The sequence below is a fragment of the Schistocerca serialis genome, chromosome 4 (genome assembly GCF_023864345.2).
Source record: "Schistocerca serialis cubense isolate TAMUIC-IGC-003099 chromosome 4, iqSchSeri2.2, whole genome shotgun sequence".
Classification (NCBI taxonomy): domain Eukaryota; kingdom Metazoa; phylum Arthropoda; class Insecta; order Orthoptera; family Acrididae; genus Schistocerca; species Schistocerca serialis.
Genome location: NC_064641.1, coordinates 194815788 through 194829751, shown reverse-complemented (window position 1 = coordinate 194829751; position 13964 = coordinate 194815788). Strand labels below are relative to the sequence as shown.

The 13964-nt window shown below is 49.6% G+C and overlaps 25 non-coding genes across 25 annotated transcripts; all 25 read left to right on the top strand.

Annotated features, from left to right (window-relative positions):
* Positions 1–41: 41 nt before the first annotated feature.
* On the top strand, positions 42–114 carry Trnak-uuu (transfer RNA lysine (anticodon UUU)). The gene has a single exon. It is a non-coding gene; the product is annotated as a tRNA-Lys (tRNA).
* A 138-nt stretch (positions 115–252) lies between these two features.
* On the top strand, positions 253–334 carry Trnas-cga (transfer RNA serine (anticodon CGA)). Its single transcript has one exon. It is a non-coding gene; the product is annotated as a tRNA-Ser (tRNA).
* Positions 335–1074: 740 nt separating this feature from the next.
* Positions 1075–1156, top strand: Trnas-uga (transfer RNA serine (anticodon UGA)). The gene has a single exon. It is a non-coding gene; the product is annotated as a tRNA-Ser (tRNA).
* Positions 1157–1736: 580 nt separating this feature from the next.
* On the top strand, positions 1737–1809 carry Trnaf-gaa (transfer RNA phenylalanine (anticodon GAA)). Its single transcript has one exon. It is a non-coding gene; the product is annotated as a tRNA-Phe (tRNA).
* Positions 1810–2349: 540 nt separating this feature from the next.
* Trnak-uuu (transfer RNA lysine (anticodon UUU)) lies at positions 2350–2422 on the top strand. Its single transcript has one exon. It is a non-coding gene; the product is annotated as a tRNA-Lys (tRNA).
* A 138-nt stretch (positions 2423–2560) lies between these two features.
* Positions 2561–2642, top strand: Trnas-cga (transfer RNA serine (anticodon CGA)). The gene has a single exon. It is a non-coding gene; the product is annotated as a tRNA-Ser (tRNA).
* Positions 2643–3382: 740 nt separating this feature from the next.
* Positions 3383–3464, top strand: Trnas-uga (transfer RNA serine (anticodon UGA)). Its single transcript has one exon. It is a non-coding gene; the product is annotated as a tRNA-Ser (tRNA).
* Positions 3465–4044: 580 nt separating this feature from the next.
* Positions 4045–4117, top strand: Trnaf-gaa (transfer RNA phenylalanine (anticodon GAA)). The gene has a single exon. It is a non-coding gene; the product is annotated as a tRNA-Phe (tRNA).
* Positions 4118–4657: 540 nt separating this feature from the next.
* Trnak-uuu (transfer RNA lysine (anticodon UUU)) lies at positions 4658–4730 on the top strand. The gene has a single exon. It is a non-coding gene; the product is annotated as a tRNA-Lys (tRNA).
* Positions 4731–4868: 138 nt separating this feature from the next.
* Positions 4869–4950, top strand: Trnas-cga (transfer RNA serine (anticodon CGA)). The gene has a single exon. It is a non-coding gene; the product is annotated as a tRNA-Ser (tRNA).
* A 740-nt stretch (positions 4951–5690) lies between these two features.
* Trnas-uga (transfer RNA serine (anticodon UGA)) lies at positions 5691–5772 on the top strand. Its single transcript has one exon. It is a non-coding gene; the product is annotated as a tRNA-Ser (tRNA).
* A 580-nt stretch (positions 5773–6352) lies between these two features.
* On the top strand, positions 6353–6425 carry Trnaf-gaa (transfer RNA phenylalanine (anticodon GAA)). Its single transcript has one exon. It is a non-coding gene; the product is annotated as a tRNA-Phe (tRNA).
* Positions 6426–6965: 540 nt separating this feature from the next.
* Positions 6966–7038, top strand: Trnak-uuu (transfer RNA lysine (anticodon UUU)). Its single transcript has one exon. It is a non-coding gene; the product is annotated as a tRNA-Lys (tRNA).
* Positions 7039–7176: 138 nt separating this feature from the next.
* Trnas-cga (transfer RNA serine (anticodon CGA)) lies at positions 7177–7258 on the top strand. Its single transcript has one exon. It is a non-coding gene; the product is annotated as a tRNA-Ser (tRNA).
* A 740-nt stretch (positions 7259–7998) lies between these two features.
* On the top strand, positions 7999–8080 carry Trnas-uga (transfer RNA serine (anticodon UGA)). Its single transcript has one exon. It is a non-coding gene; the product is annotated as a tRNA-Ser (tRNA).
* Positions 8081–8660: 580 nt separating this feature from the next.
* Positions 8661–8733, top strand: Trnaf-gaa (transfer RNA phenylalanine (anticodon GAA)). The gene has a single exon. It is a non-coding gene; the product is annotated as a tRNA-Phe (tRNA).
* Positions 8734–9273: 540 nt separating this feature from the next.
* Trnak-uuu (transfer RNA lysine (anticodon UUU)) lies at positions 9274–9346 on the top strand. Its single transcript has one exon. It is a non-coding gene; the product is annotated as a tRNA-Lys (tRNA).
* Positions 9347–9484: 138 nt separating this feature from the next.
* On the top strand, positions 9485–9566 carry Trnas-cga (transfer RNA serine (anticodon CGA)). Its single transcript has one exon. It is a non-coding gene; the product is annotated as a tRNA-Ser (tRNA).
* Positions 9567–10306: 740 nt separating this feature from the next.
* Positions 10307–10388, top strand: Trnas-uga (transfer RNA serine (anticodon UGA)). Its single transcript has one exon. It is a non-coding gene; the product is annotated as a tRNA-Ser (tRNA).
* A 580-nt stretch (positions 10389–10968) lies between these two features.
* Trnaf-gaa (transfer RNA phenylalanine (anticodon GAA)) lies at positions 10969–11041 on the top strand. Its single transcript has one exon. It is a non-coding gene; the product is annotated as a tRNA-Phe (tRNA).
* Positions 11042–11581: 540 nt separating this feature from the next.
* On the top strand, positions 11582–11654 carry Trnak-uuu (transfer RNA lysine (anticodon UUU)). Its single transcript has one exon. It is a non-coding gene; the product is annotated as a tRNA-Lys (tRNA).
* A 138-nt stretch (positions 11655–11792) lies between these two features.
* Trnas-cga (transfer RNA serine (anticodon CGA)) lies at positions 11793–11874 on the top strand. Its single transcript has one exon. It is a non-coding gene; the product is annotated as a tRNA-Ser (tRNA).
* Positions 11875–12614: 740 nt separating this feature from the next.
* Positions 12615–12696, top strand: Trnas-uga (transfer RNA serine (anticodon UGA)). The gene has a single exon. It is a non-coding gene; the product is annotated as a tRNA-Ser (tRNA).
* Positions 12697–13276: 580 nt separating this feature from the next.
* Trnaf-gaa (transfer RNA phenylalanine (anticodon GAA)) lies at positions 13277–13349 on the top strand. The gene has a single exon. It is a non-coding gene; the product is annotated as a tRNA-Phe (tRNA).
* Positions 13350–13889: 540 nt separating this feature from the next.
* On the top strand, positions 13890–13962 carry Trnak-uuu (transfer RNA lysine (anticodon UUU)). Its single transcript has one exon. It is a non-coding gene; the product is annotated as a tRNA-Lys (tRNA).
* Positions 13963–13964: the final 2 nt, after the last annotated feature.

Here is a 13964-nt window from a genome sequence, read left to right as displayed (position 1 = left end):
GTATAGTTGTGCGTCGTGGGAGGTTTTGCAGCCTCGTGTGAGCTCGGATAGCTCAGTCGGTAGAGCATTAGGCTTTTAACCTAAGGGCCCCGGTTTCAAGTCCCTGTCCAGGCGGAAATTTTAATACTTTGGTAGCGATTCGTCTGGTAGCGGTGGAGACGCTACAGAAAATAATGCAGCTACGCCGTTTTCTGACACCACAGTGCTTTAAACGGTAGCAGTTGCATGTGTCCGGAGAACACCGCGCTAACGGCAGTCGTGGCCGAGTGGTTAAGGCGTCTGACTCGAAATCAGATTCCCTCTGGGAGCGTAGGTTCGAATCCTACCGTGTGCGTGCGATTTTGCGTAAAGAGGAGCAAACATTTTCGCACACATGTGACATGTGTGGGCGAATGCGGGTGCAAACCAGTGACGCCATTCTCAACAAGACGAAAATTTCCGTTTTAAGAATACTGAGTTTTCGCGACGACCGCTGCTTACTCTGGCTATCGGTTCACCTCACACTGACACTGACGCTGGGACTGCAGAAAGCCGTCGCTGAGATCGTGAGTACACAGATGTGCTCGAAAGTGATGGACAGAGCGAACATCTCATTTTCTTTTTAAGAATCGCAATTTCAATCACTCGAGTGCGGCAAAAGCAGTGGTGCAGCGTTTCTTTTCTTAAGATCTCGCAGCTGCTTGGAGGTATGTCCATCGTTTTAAGACGGCAGAAAACTAGCGTCAGCGGTGCGTCAGTGGGAAGTCTGTGAAGTCGCCATTGGAGCCGTAAGCCAGTAATTACGACATGCGAATCACTCGCACACCACGCAGCTGTACGATAATGCTCTTGCGTGGGTCCGCATAGCTGAGTCGGTAGAGCGTTAGGTTTTCAACCGAAGGGTCCTGGGTTCAAGTCCCTGTCTGGGCGAAAATTAATACACCTGGGTTCAAGTCCCTGTCTGGGCGAAAATTAATACACTTTCGTAACGGCTAATGGAAACCGTACAGGAAAGAGTGAGGCCACGCCGTTTTCTGCCACCAGATTGCTTCTAAAGATGGCGGTTTCAGTTGTCGGGAGTCGCTTCCGCCACCGGCAGTCGTGGCCGAGTGGTTAAGGCGTCTGACTTGAAATCAGATTCCCTCTGGGAGCGTAGGTTCGAGTCCTGCCGACTGCGAAAATTTTCTCGCTCTCAAATGGCGGACGTTCAGCTGCATCCTAGCAGTTGCGTCACTACTAAACACGTGGGTCACCAGCAATGTGCAGTGCTATTTGATCCAGGGCGCAGCGCTACAGTCGCGCCCAGAAGCCGCAGCTCATCTCCGCGTCTCACAGGCGTCCACCAGGTGTTAGTACAAGTGTCGCCTCACTGGGCAGTGCAGATGTGTCCATTTTAGCTTGCAGACGATGACGTGTGAGCTAACGCAAGTCGAATGTTTTACCGTGTGTATCTGCAAGATACTGCCTCTCATACGGTGGAGAGACTCACTCCTTCTTGTGTCTCGTTCTCCGCACACGAGTTGCCCCTGGCATCGATATAGCACGGGTTTTCTAGCGTCAGCGAAGTCAATATTACACGAATCGAGTCGACATGTTTGCTTGTTACGATGACGGAAGAAGAAGAAATGTGTGTGTAACTTCACTGCATCGGCTGCTCGCCTTTCAGCGCCCCTGTGTCTTATCAGACGAAGGTGACTGTGAAATTGGCAACGAGGCAGACGTTAATGAACACATGCAAATGACAACCTTCACCGTCAGCCGAAATAGCTCAGTTGGGAGAGCGTTAGACTGAAGATCTAAAGGTCCCTGGTTCGATCCCGGGTTTCGGCACCGATTCGTTTTGATGCGACGCCAATGGAATTACTCTGCGTTTGTGATAATGCAACTACCGCTGACAACAAAAATGACTCTCTCCTGTAGCTGTTCTGGTTGTCTAGTGCATGCCATAAGAGGAACTCACTAGACAACTAACTCCCCTAGAAGCAAAAGAATTAAAAATATCCTACCGACTGCATTCCTTTTTCTGTGTCAGGTGGTGAAGAACGTCTTCAACGGAACCGTGAAATGAGCGAAAGCGTGGGAAACATTGCATTCGAAATGCTTGTGAATTTTCCAATTGCCCAGTGAGTGTCGACAAAACACGTAAATTCTCTGCTCCAACGTATGAGACGTAACAACTGGTGCAATTTGTTGTTGCATCATGTGCCAGCAGTCTTCGATAGTGTGTTACGAGCTTAGCGCGATAAGTTTGTAGACAGCATTTAGGCGACGTTTTATTTGTTAACGGCCCCATACAGCGATTGCACAACAGTAAAGGACATGAGTCAATGTATAGTTGTGCGTCGTGGGAGGTTTTGCAGCCTCGTGTGAGCTCGGATAGCTCAGTCGGTAGAGCATTAGGCTTTTAACCTAAGGGCCCCGGTTTCAAGTCCCTGTCCAGGCGGAAATTTTAATACTTTGGTAGCGATTCGTCTGGTAGCGGTGGAGACGCTACAGAAAATAATGCAGCTACGCCGTTTTCTGACACCACAGTGCTTTAAACGGTAGCAGTTGCATGTGTCCGGAGAACACCGCGCTAACGGCAGTCGTGGCCGAGTGGTTAAGGCGTCTGACTCGAAATCAGATTCCCTCTGGGAGCGTAGGTTCGAATCCTACCGTGTGCGTGCGATTTTGCGTAAAGAGGAGCAAACATTTTCGCACACATGTGACATGTGTGGGCGAATGCGGGTGCAAACCAGTGACGCCATTCTCAACAAGACGAAAATTTCCGTTTTAAGAATACTGAGTTTTCGCGACGACCGCTGCTTACTCTGGCTATCGGTTCACCTCACACTGACACTGACGCTGGGACTGCAGAAAGCCGTCGCTGAGATCGTGAGTACACAGATGTGCTCGAAAGTGATGGACAGAGCGAACATCTCATTTTCTTTTTAAGAATCGCAATTTCAATCACTCGAGTGCGGCAAAAGCAGTGGTGCAGCGTTTCTTTTCTTAAGATCTCGCAGCTGCTTGGAGGTATGTCCATCGTTTTAAGACGGCAGAAAACTAGCGTCAGCGGTGCGTCAGTGGGAAGTCTGTGAAGTCGCCATTGGAGCCGTAAGCCAGTAATTACGACATGCGAATCACTCGCACACCACGCAGCTGTACGATAATGCTCTTGCGTGGGTCCGCATAGCTGAGTCGGTAGAGCGTTAGGTTTTCAACCGAAGGGTCCTGGGTTCAAGTCCCTGTCTGGGCGAAAATTAATACACCTGGGTTCAAGTCCCTGTCTGGGCGAAAATTAATACACTTTCGTAACGGCTAATGGAAACCGTACAGGAAAGAGTGAGGCCACGCCGTTTTCTGCCACCAGATTGCTTCTAAAGATGGCGGTTTCAGTTGTCGGGAGTCGCTTCCGCCACCGGCAGTCGTGGCCGAGTGGTTAAGGCGTCTGACTTGAAATCAGATTCCCTCTGGGAGCGTAGGTTCGAGTCCTGCCGACTGCGAAAATTTTCTCGCTCTCAAATGGCGGACGTTCAGCTGCATCCTAGCAGTTGCGTCACTACTAAACACGTGGGTCACCAGCAATGTGCAGTGCTATTTGATCCAGGGCGCAGCGCTACAGTCGCGCCCAGAAGCCGCAGCTCATCTCCGCGTCTCACAGGCGTCCACCAGGTGTTAGTACAAGTGTCGCCTCACTGGGCAGTGCAGATGTGTCCATTTTAGCTTGCAGACGATGACGTGTGAGCTAACGCAAGTCGAATGTTTTACCGTGTGTATCTGCAAGATACTGCCTCTCATACGGTGGAGAGACTCACTCCTTCTTGTGTCTCGTTCTCCGCACACGAGTTGCCCCTGGCATCGATATAGCACGGGTTTTCTAGCGTCAGCGAAGTCAATATTACACGAATCGAGTCGACATGTTTGCTTGTTACGATGACGGAAGAAGAAGAAATGTGTGTGTAACTTCACTGCATCGGCTGCTCGCCTTTCAGCGCCCCTGTGTCTTATCAGACGAAGGTGACTGTGAAATTGGCAACGAGGCAGACGTTAATGAACACATGCAAATGACAACCTTCACCGTCAGCCGAAATAGCTCAGTTGGGAGAGCGTTAGACTGAAGATCTAAAGGTCCCTGGTTCGATCCCGGGTTTCGGCACCGATTCGTTTTGATGCGACGCCAATGGAATTACTCTGCGTTTGTGATAATGCAACTACCGCTGACAACAAAAATGACTCTCTCCTGTAGCTGTTCTGGTTGTCTAGTGCATGCCATAAGAGGAACTCACTAGACAACTAACTCCCCTAGAAGCAAAAGAATTAAAAATATCCTACCGACTGCATTCCTTTTTCTGTGTCAGGTGGTGAAGAACGTCTTCAACGGAACCGTGAAATGAGCGAAAGCGTGGGAAACATTGCATTCGAAATGCTTGTGAATTTTCCAATTGCCCAGTGAGTGTCGACAAAACACGTAAATTCTCTGCTCCAACGTATGAGACGTAACAACTGGTGCAATTTGTTGTTGCATCATGTGCCAGCAGTCTTCGATAGTGTGTTACGAGCTTAGCGCGATAAGTTTGTAGACAGCATTTAGGCGACGTTTTATTTGTTAACGGCCCCATACAGCGATTGCACAACAGTAAAGGACATGAGTCAATGTATAGTTGTGCGTCGTGGGAGGTTTTGCAGCCTCGTGTGAGCTCGGATAGCTCAGTCGGTAGAGCATTAGGCTTTTAACCTAAGGGCCCCGGTTTCAAGTCCCTGTCCAGGCGGAAATTTTAATACTTTGGTAGCGATTCGTCTGGTAGCGGTGGAGACGCTACAGAAAATAATGCAGCTACGCCGTTTTCTGACACCACAGTGCTTTAAACGGTAGCAGTTGCATGTGTCCGGAGAACACCGCGCTAACGGCAGTCGTGGCCGAGTGGTTAAGGCGTCTGACTCGAAATCAGATTCCCTCTGGGAGCGTAGGTTCGAATCCTACCGTGTGCGTGCGATTTTGCGTAAAGAGGAGCAAACATTTTCGCACACATGTGACATGTGTGGGCGAATGCGGGTGCAAACCAGTGACGCCATTCTCAACAAGACGAAAATTTCCGTTTTAAGAATACTGAGTTTTCGCGACGACCGCTGCTTACTCTGGCTATCGGTTCACCTCACACTGACACTGACGCTGGGACTGCAGAAAGCCGTCGCTGAGATCGTGAGTACACAGATGTGCTCGAAAGTGATGGACAGAGCGAACATCTCATTTTCTTTTTAAGAATCGCAATTTCAATCACTCGAGTGCGGCAAAAGCAGTGGTGCAGCGTTTCTTTTCTTAAGATCTCGCAGCTGCTTGGAGGTATGTCCATCGTTTTAAGACGGCAGAAAACTAGCGTCAGCGGTGCGTCAGTGGGAAGTCTGTGAAGTCGCCATTGGAGCCGTAAGCCAGTAATTACGACATGCGAATCACTCGCACACCACGCAGCTGTACGATAATGCTCTTGCGTGGGTCCGCATAGCTGAGTCGGTAGAGCGTTAGGTTTTCAACCGAAGGGTCCTGGGTTCAAGTCCCTGTCTGGGCGAAAATTAATACACCTGGGTTCAAGTCCCTGTCTGGGCGAAAATTAATACACTTTCGTAACGGCTAATGGAAACCGTACAGGAAAGAGTGAGGCCACGCCGTTTTCTGCCACCAGATTGCTTCTAAAGATGGCGGTTTCAGTTGTCGGGAGTCGCTTCCGCCACCGGCAGTCGTGGCCGAGTGGTTAAGGCGTCTGACTTGAAATCAGATTCCCTCTGGGAGCGTAGGTTCGAGTCCTGCCGACTGCGAAAATTTTCTCGCTCTCAAATGGCGGACGTTCAGCTGCATCCTAGCAGTTGCGTCACTACTAAACACGTGGGTCACCAGCAATGTGCAGTGCTATTTGATCCAGGGCGCAGCGCTACAGTCGCGCCCAGAAGCCGCAGCTCATCTCCGCGTCTCACAGGCGTCCACCAGGTGTTAGTACAAGTGTCGCCTCACTGGGCAGTGCAGATGTGTCCATTTTAGCTTGCAGACGATGACGTGTGAGCTAACGCAAGTCGAATGTTTTACCGTGTGTATCTGCAAGATACTGCCTCTCATACGGTGGAGAGACTCACTCCTTCTTGTGTCTCGTTCTCCGCACACGAGTTGCCCCTGGCATCGATATAGCACGGGTTTTCTAGCGTCAGCGAAGTCAATATTACACGAATCGAGTCGACATGTTTGCTTGTTACGATGACGGAAGAAGAAGAAATGTGTGTGTAACTTCACTGCATCGGCTGCTCGCCTTTCAGCGCCCCTGTGTCTTATCAGACGAAGGTGACTGTGAAATTGGCAACGAGGCAGACGTTAATGAACACATGCAAATGACAACCTTCACCGTCAGCCGAAATAGCTCAGTTGGGAGAGCGTTAGACTGAAGATCTAAAGGTCCCTGGTTCGATCCCGGGTTTCGGCACCGATTCGTTTTGATGCGACGCCAATGGAATTACTCTGCGTTTGTGATAATGCAACTACCGCTGACAACAAAAATGACTCTCTCCTGTAGCTGTTCTGGTTGTCTAGTGCATGCCATAAGAGGAACTCACTAGACAACTAACTCCCCTAGAAGCAAAAGAATTAAAAATATCCTACCGACTGCATTCCTTTTTCTGTGTCAGGTGGTGAAGAACGTCTTCAACGGAACCGTGAAATGAGCGAAAGCGTGGGAAACATTGCATTCGAAATGCTTGTGAATTTTCCAATTGCCCAGTGAGTGTCGACAAAACACGTAAATTCTCTGCTCCAACGTATGAGACGTAACAACTGGTGCAATTTGTTGTTGCATCATGTGCCAGCAGTCTTCGATAGTGTGTTACGAGCTTAGCGCGATAAGTTTGTAGACAGCATTTAGGCGACGTTTTATTTGTTAACGGCCCCATACAGCGATTGCACAACAGTAAAGGACATGAGTCAATGTATAGTTGTGCGTCGTGGGAGGTTTTGCAGCCTCGTGTGAGCTCGGATAGCTCAGTCGGTAGAGCATTAGGCTTTTAACCTAAGGGCCCCGGTTTCAAGTCCCTGTCCAGGCGGAAATTTTAATACTTTGGTAGCGATTCGTCTGGTAGCGGTGGAGACGCTACAGAAAATAATGCAGCTACGCCGTTTTCTGACACCACAGTGCTTTAAACGGTAGCAGTTGCATGTGTCCGGAGAACACCGCGCTAACGGCAGTCGTGGCCGAGTGGTTAAGGCGTCTGACTCGAAATCAGATTCCCTCTGGGAGCGTAGGTTCGAATCCTACCGTGTGCGTGCGATTTTGCGTAAAGAGGAGCAAACATTTTCGCACACATGTGACATGTGTGGGCGAATGCGGGTGCAAACCAGTGACGCCATTCTCAACAAGACGAAAATTTCCGTTTTAAGAATACTGAGTTTTCGCGACGACCGCTGCTTACTCTGGCTATCGGTTCACCTCACACTGACACTGACGCTGGGACTGCAGAAAGCCGTCGCTGAGATCGTGAGTACACAGATGTGCTCGAAAGTGATGGACAGAGCGAACATCTCATTTTCTTTTTAAGAATCGCAATTTCAATCACTCGAGTGCGGCAAAAGCAGTGGTGCAGCGTTTCTTTTCTTAAGATCTCGCAGCTGCTTGGAGGTATGTCCATCGTTTTAAGACGGCAGAAAACTAGCGTCAGCGGTGCGTCAGTGGGAAGTCTGTGAAGTCGCCATTGGAGCCGTAAGCCAGTAATTACGACATGCGAATCACTCGCACACCACGCAGCTGTACGATAATGCTCTTGCGTGGGTCCGCATAGCTGAGTCGGTAGAGCGTTAGGTTTTCAACCGAAGGGTCCTGGGTTCAAGTCCCTGTCTGGGCGAAAATTAATACACCTGGGTTCAAGTCCCTGTCTGGGCGAAAATTAATACACTTTCGTAACGGCTAATGGAAACCGTACAGGAAAGAGTGAGGCCACGCCGTTTTCTGCCACCAGATTGCTTCTAAAGATGGCGGTTTCAGTTGTCGGGAGTCGCTTCCGCCACCGGCAGTCGTGGCCGAGTGGTTAAGGCGTCTGACTTGAAATCAGATTCCCTCTGGGAGCGTAGGTTCGAGTCCTGCCGACTGCGAAAATTTTCTCGCTCTCAAATGGCGGACGTTCAGCTGCATCCTAGCAGTTGCGTCACTACTAAACACGTGGGTCACCAGCAATGTGCAGTGCTATTTGATCCAGGGCGCAGCGCTACAGTCGCGCCCAGAAGCCGCAGCTCATCTCCGCGTCTCACAGGCGTCCACCAGGTGTTAGTACAAGTGTCGCCTCACTGGGCAGTGCAGATGTGTCCATTTTAGCTTGCAGACGATGACGTGTGAGCTAACGCAAGTCGAATGTTTTACCGTGTGTATCTGCAAGATACTGCCTCTCATACGGTGGAGAGACTCACTCCTTCTTGTGTCTCGTTCTCCGCACACGAGTTGCCCCTGGCATCGATATAGCACGGGTTTTCTAGCGTCAGCGAAGTCAATATTACACGAATCGAGTCGACATGTTTGCTTGTTACGATGACGGAAGAAGAAGAAATGTGTGTGTAACTTCACTGCATCGGCTGCTCGCCTTTCAGCGCCCCTGTGTCTTATCAGACGAAGGTGACTGTGAAATTGGCAACGAGGCAGACGTTAATGAACACATGCAAATGACAACCTTCACCGTCAGCCGAAATAGCTCAGTTGGGAGAGCGTTAGACTGAAGATCTAAAGGTCCCTGGTTCGATCCCGGGTTTCGGCACCGATTCGTTTTGATGCGACGCCAATGGAATTACTCTGCGTTTGTGATAATGCAACTACCGCTGACAACAAAAATGACTCTCTCCTGTAGCTGTTCTGGTTGTCTAGTGCATGCCATAAGAGGAACTCACTAGACAACTAACTCCCCTAGAAGCAAAAGAATTAAAAATATCCTACCGACTGCATTCCTTTTTCTGTGTCAGGTGGTGAAGAACGTCTTCAACGGAACCGTGAAATGAGCGAAAGCGTGGGAAACATTGCATTCGAAATGCTTGTGAATTTTCCAATTGCCCAGTGAGTGTCGACAAAACACGTAAATTCTCTGCTCCAACGTATGAGACGTAACAACTGGTGCAATTTGTTGTTGCATCATGTGCCAGCAGTCTTCGATAGTGTGTTACGAGCTTAGCGCGATAAGTTTGTAGACAGCATTTAGGCGACGTTTTATTTGTTAACGGCCCCATACAGCGATTGCACAACAGTAAAGGACATGAGTCAATGTATAGTTGTGCGTCGTGGGAGGTTTTGCAGCCTCGTGTGAGCTCGGATAGCTCAGTCGGTAGAGCATTAGGCTTTTAACCTAAGGGCCCCGGTTTCAAGTCCCTGTCCAGGCGGAAATTTTAATACTTTGGTAGCGATTCGTCTGGTAGCGGTGGAGACGCTACAGAAAATAATGCAGCTACGCCGTTTTCTGACACCACAGTGCTTTAAACGGTAGCAGTTGCATGTGTCCGGAGAACACCGCGCTAACGGCAGTCGTGGCCGAGTGGTTAAGGCGTCTGACTCGAAATCAGATTCCCTCTGGGAGCGTAGGTTCGAATCCTACCGTGTGCGTGCGATTTTGCGTAAAGAGGAGCAAACATTTTCGCACACATGTGACATGTGTGGGCGAATGCGGGTGCAAACCAGTGACGCCATTCTCAACAAGACGAAAATTTCCGTTTTAAGAATACTGAGTTTTCGCGACGACCGCTGCTTACTCTGGCTATCGGTTCACCTCACACTGACACTGACGCTGGGACTGCAGAAAGCCGTCGCTGAGATCGTGAGTACACAGATGTGCTCGAAAGTGATGGACAGAGCGAACATCTCATTTTCTTTTTAAGAATCGCAATTTCAATCACTCGAGTGCGGCAAAAGCAGTGGTGCAGCGTTTCTTTTCTTAAGATCTCGCAGCTGCTTGGAGGTATGTCCATCGTTTTAAGACGGCAGAAAACTAGCGTCAGCGGTGCGTCAGTGGGAAGTCTGTGAAGTCGCCATTGGAGCCGTAAGCCAGTAATTACGACATGCGAATCACTCGCACACCACGCAGCTGTACGATAATGCTCTTGCGTGGGTCCGCATAGCTGAGTCGGTAGAGCGTTAGGTTTTCAACCGAAGGGTCCTGGGTTCAAGTCCCTGTCTGGGCGAAAATTAATACACCTGGGTTCAAGTCCCTGTCTGGGCGAAAATTAATACACTTTCGTAACGGCTAATGGAAACCGTACAGGAAAGAGTGAGGCCACGCCGTTTTCTGCCACCAGATTGCTTCTAAAGATGGCGGTTTCAGTTGTCGGGAGTCGCTTCCGCCACCGGCAGTCGTGGCCGAGTGGTTAAGGCGTCTGACTTGAAATCAGATTCCCTCTGGGAGCGTAGGTTCGAGTCCTGCCGACTGCGAAAATTTTCTCGCTCTCAAATGGCGGACGTTCAGCTGCATCCTAGCAGTTGCGTCACTACTAAACACGTGGGTCACCAGCAATGTGCAGTGCTATTTGATCCAGGGCGCAGCGCTACAGTCGCGCCCAGAAGCCGCAGCTCATCTCCGCGTCTCACAGGCGTCCACCAGGTGTTAGTACAAGTGTCGCCTCACTGGGCAGTGCAGATGTGTCCATTTTAGCTTGCAGACGATGACGTGTGAGCTAACGCAAGTCGAATGTTTTACCGTGTGTATCTGCAAGATACTGCCTCTCATACGGTGGAGAGACTCACTCCTTCTTGTGTCTCGTTCTCCGCACACGAGTTGCCCCTGGCATCGATATAGCACGGGTTTTCTAGCGTCAGCGAAGTCAATATTACACGAATCGAGTCGACATGTTTGCTTGTTACGATGACGGAAGAAGAAGAAATGTGTGTGTAACTTCACTGCATCGGCTGCTCGCCTTTCAGCGCCCCTGTGTCTTATCAGACGAAGGTGACTGTGAAATTGGCAACGAGGCAGACGTTAATGAACACATGCAAATGACAACCTTCACCGTCAGCCGAAATAGCTCAGTTGGGAGAGCGTTAGACTGAAGATCTAAAGGTCCCTGGTTCGATCCCGGGTTTCGGCACCGATTCGTTTTGATGCGACGCCAATGGAATTACTCTGCGTTTGTGATAATGCAACTACCGCTGACAACAAAAATGACTCTCTCCTGTAGCTGTTCTGGTTGTCTAGTGCATGCCATAAGAGGAACTCACTAGACAACTAACTCCCCTAGAAGCAAAAGAATTAAAAATATCCTACCGACTGCATTCCTTTTTCTGTGTCAGGTGGTGAAGAACGTCTTCAACGGAACCGTGAAATGAGCGAAAGCGTGGGAAACATTGCATTCGAAATGCTTGTGAATTTTCCAATTGCCCAGTGAGTGTCGACAAAACACGTAAATTCTCTGCTCCAACGTATGAGACGTAACAACTGGTGCAATTTGTTGTTGCATCATGTGCCAGCAGTCTTCGATAGTGTGTTACGAGCTTAGCGCGATAAGTTTGTAGACAGCATTTAGGCGACGTTTTATTTGTTAACGGCCCCATACAGCGATTGCACAACAGTAAAGGACATGAGTCAATGTATAGTTGTGCGTCGTGGGAGGTTTTGCAGCCTCGTGTGAGCTCGGATAGCTCAGTCGGTAGAGCATTAGGCTTTTAACCTAAGGGCCCCGGTTTCAAGTCCCTGTCCAGGCGGAAATTTTAATACTTTGGTAGCGATTCGTCTGGTAGCGGTGGAGACGCTACAGAAAATAATGCAGCTACGCCGTTTTCTGACACCACAGTGCTTTAAACGGTAGCAGTTGCATGTGTCCGGAGAACACCGCGCTAACGGCAGTCGTGGCCGAGTGGTTAAGGCGTCTGACTCGAAATCAGATTCCCTCTGGGAGCGTAGGTTCGAATCCTACCGTGTGCGTGCGATTTTGCGTAAAGAGGAGCAAACATTTTCGCACACATGTGACATGTGTGGGCGAATGCGGGTGCAAACCAGTGACGCCATTCTCAACAAGACGAAAATTTCCGTTTTAAGAATACTGAGTTTTCGCGACGACCGCTGCTTACTCTGGCTATCGGTTCACCTCACACTGACACTGACGCTGGGACTGCAGAAAGCCGTCGCTGAGATCGTGAGTACACAGATGTGCTCGAAAGTGATGGACAGAGCGAACATCTCATTTTCTTTTTAAGAATCGCAATTTCAATCACTCGAGTGCGGCAAAAGCAGTGGTGCAGCGTTTCTTTTCTTAAGATCTCGCAGCTGCTTGGAGGTATGTCCATCGTTTTAAGACGGCAGAAAACTAGCGTCAGCGGTGCGTCAGTGGGAAGTCTGTGAAGTCGCCATTGGAGCCGTAAGCCAGTAATTACGACATGCGAATCACTCGCACACCACGCAGCTGTACGATAATGCTCTTGCGTGGGTCCGCATAGCTGAGTCGGTAGAGCGTTAGGTTTTCAACCGAAGGGTCCTGGGTTCAAGTCCCTGTCTGGGCGAAAATTAATACACCTGGGTTCAAGTCCCTGTCTGGGCGAAAATTAATACACTTTCGTAACGGCTAATGGAAACCGTACAGGAAAGAGTGAGGCCACGCCGTTTTCTGCCACCAGATTGCTTCTAAAGATGGCGGTTTCAGTTGTCGGGAGTCGCTTCCGCCACCGGCAGTCGTGGCCGAGTGGTTAAGGCGTCTGACTTGAAATCAGATTCCCTCTGGGAGCGTAGGTTCGAGTCCTGCCGACTGCGAAAATTTTCTCGCTCTCAAATGGCGGACGTTCAGCTGCATCCTAGCAGTTGCGTCACTACTAAACACGTGGGTCACCAGCAATGTGCAGTGCTATTTGATCCAGGGCGCAGCGCTACAGTCGCGCCCAGAAGCCGCAGCTCATCTCCGCGTCTCACAGGCGTCCACCAGGTGTTAGTACAAGTGTCGCCTCACTGGGCAGTGCAGATGTGTCCATTTTAGCTTGCAGACGATGACGTGTGAGCTAACGCAAGTCGAATGTTTTACCGTGTGTATCTGCAAGATACTGCCTCTCATACGGTGGAGAGACTCACTCCTTCTTGTGTCTCGTTCTCCGCACACGAGTTGCCCCTGGCATCGATATAGCACGGGTTTTCTAGCGTCAGCGAAGTCAATATTACACGAATCGAGTCGACATGTTTGCTTGTTACGATGACGGAAGAAGAAGAAATGTGTGTGTAACTTCACTGCATCGGCTGCTCGCCTTTCAGCGCCCCTGTGTCTTATCAGACGAAGGTGACTGTGAAATTGGCAACGAGGCAGAGGTTAATGAACACATGCAAATGACAACCTTCAACGTCAGCCGAAATAGCTCAGTTGGGAGAGCGTTAGACTGAAGATCTAAAGGTCCCTGGTTCGATCCCGGGTTTCGGCACCGATTCGTTTTGATGCGACGCCAATGGAATTACTCTGCGTTTGTGATAATGCAACTACCGCTGACAACAAAAATGACTCTCTCCTGTAGCTGTTCTGGTTGTCTAGTGCATGCCATAAGAGGAACTCACTAGACAACTAACTCCCCTAGAAGCAAAAGAATTAAAAATATCCTACCGACTGCATTCCTTTTTCTGTGTCAGGTGGGGAAGAACGTCTTCAACGGAACCGTGAAATGAGCGAAAGCGTGGGAAACATTGCATTCGAAATGCTTGTGAATTTTCCAATTGCCCAGTGAGTGTCGACAAAACACGTAAATTCTCTGCTCCAACGTATGAGACGTAACAACTGATGCAATTTGTTGTTGCATCATGTGCCAGCAGTCTTCGATAGTGTGTTACGAGCTTAGCGCGATAAGTTTGTAGACAGCATTTAGGCGACGTTTTATTTGTTAACGGCCCCATACAGCGATTGCACAACAGTAAAGGACATGAGTCAATGTATAGTTGTGCGTCGTGGGAGGTTTTGCAGCCTCGTGTGAGCTCGGATAGCTCAGTCGGTAGAGCATTAGGCTTTTAACCTAAGGGCCCCGGTTTCAAGTCCCTGTCCAGGCGGA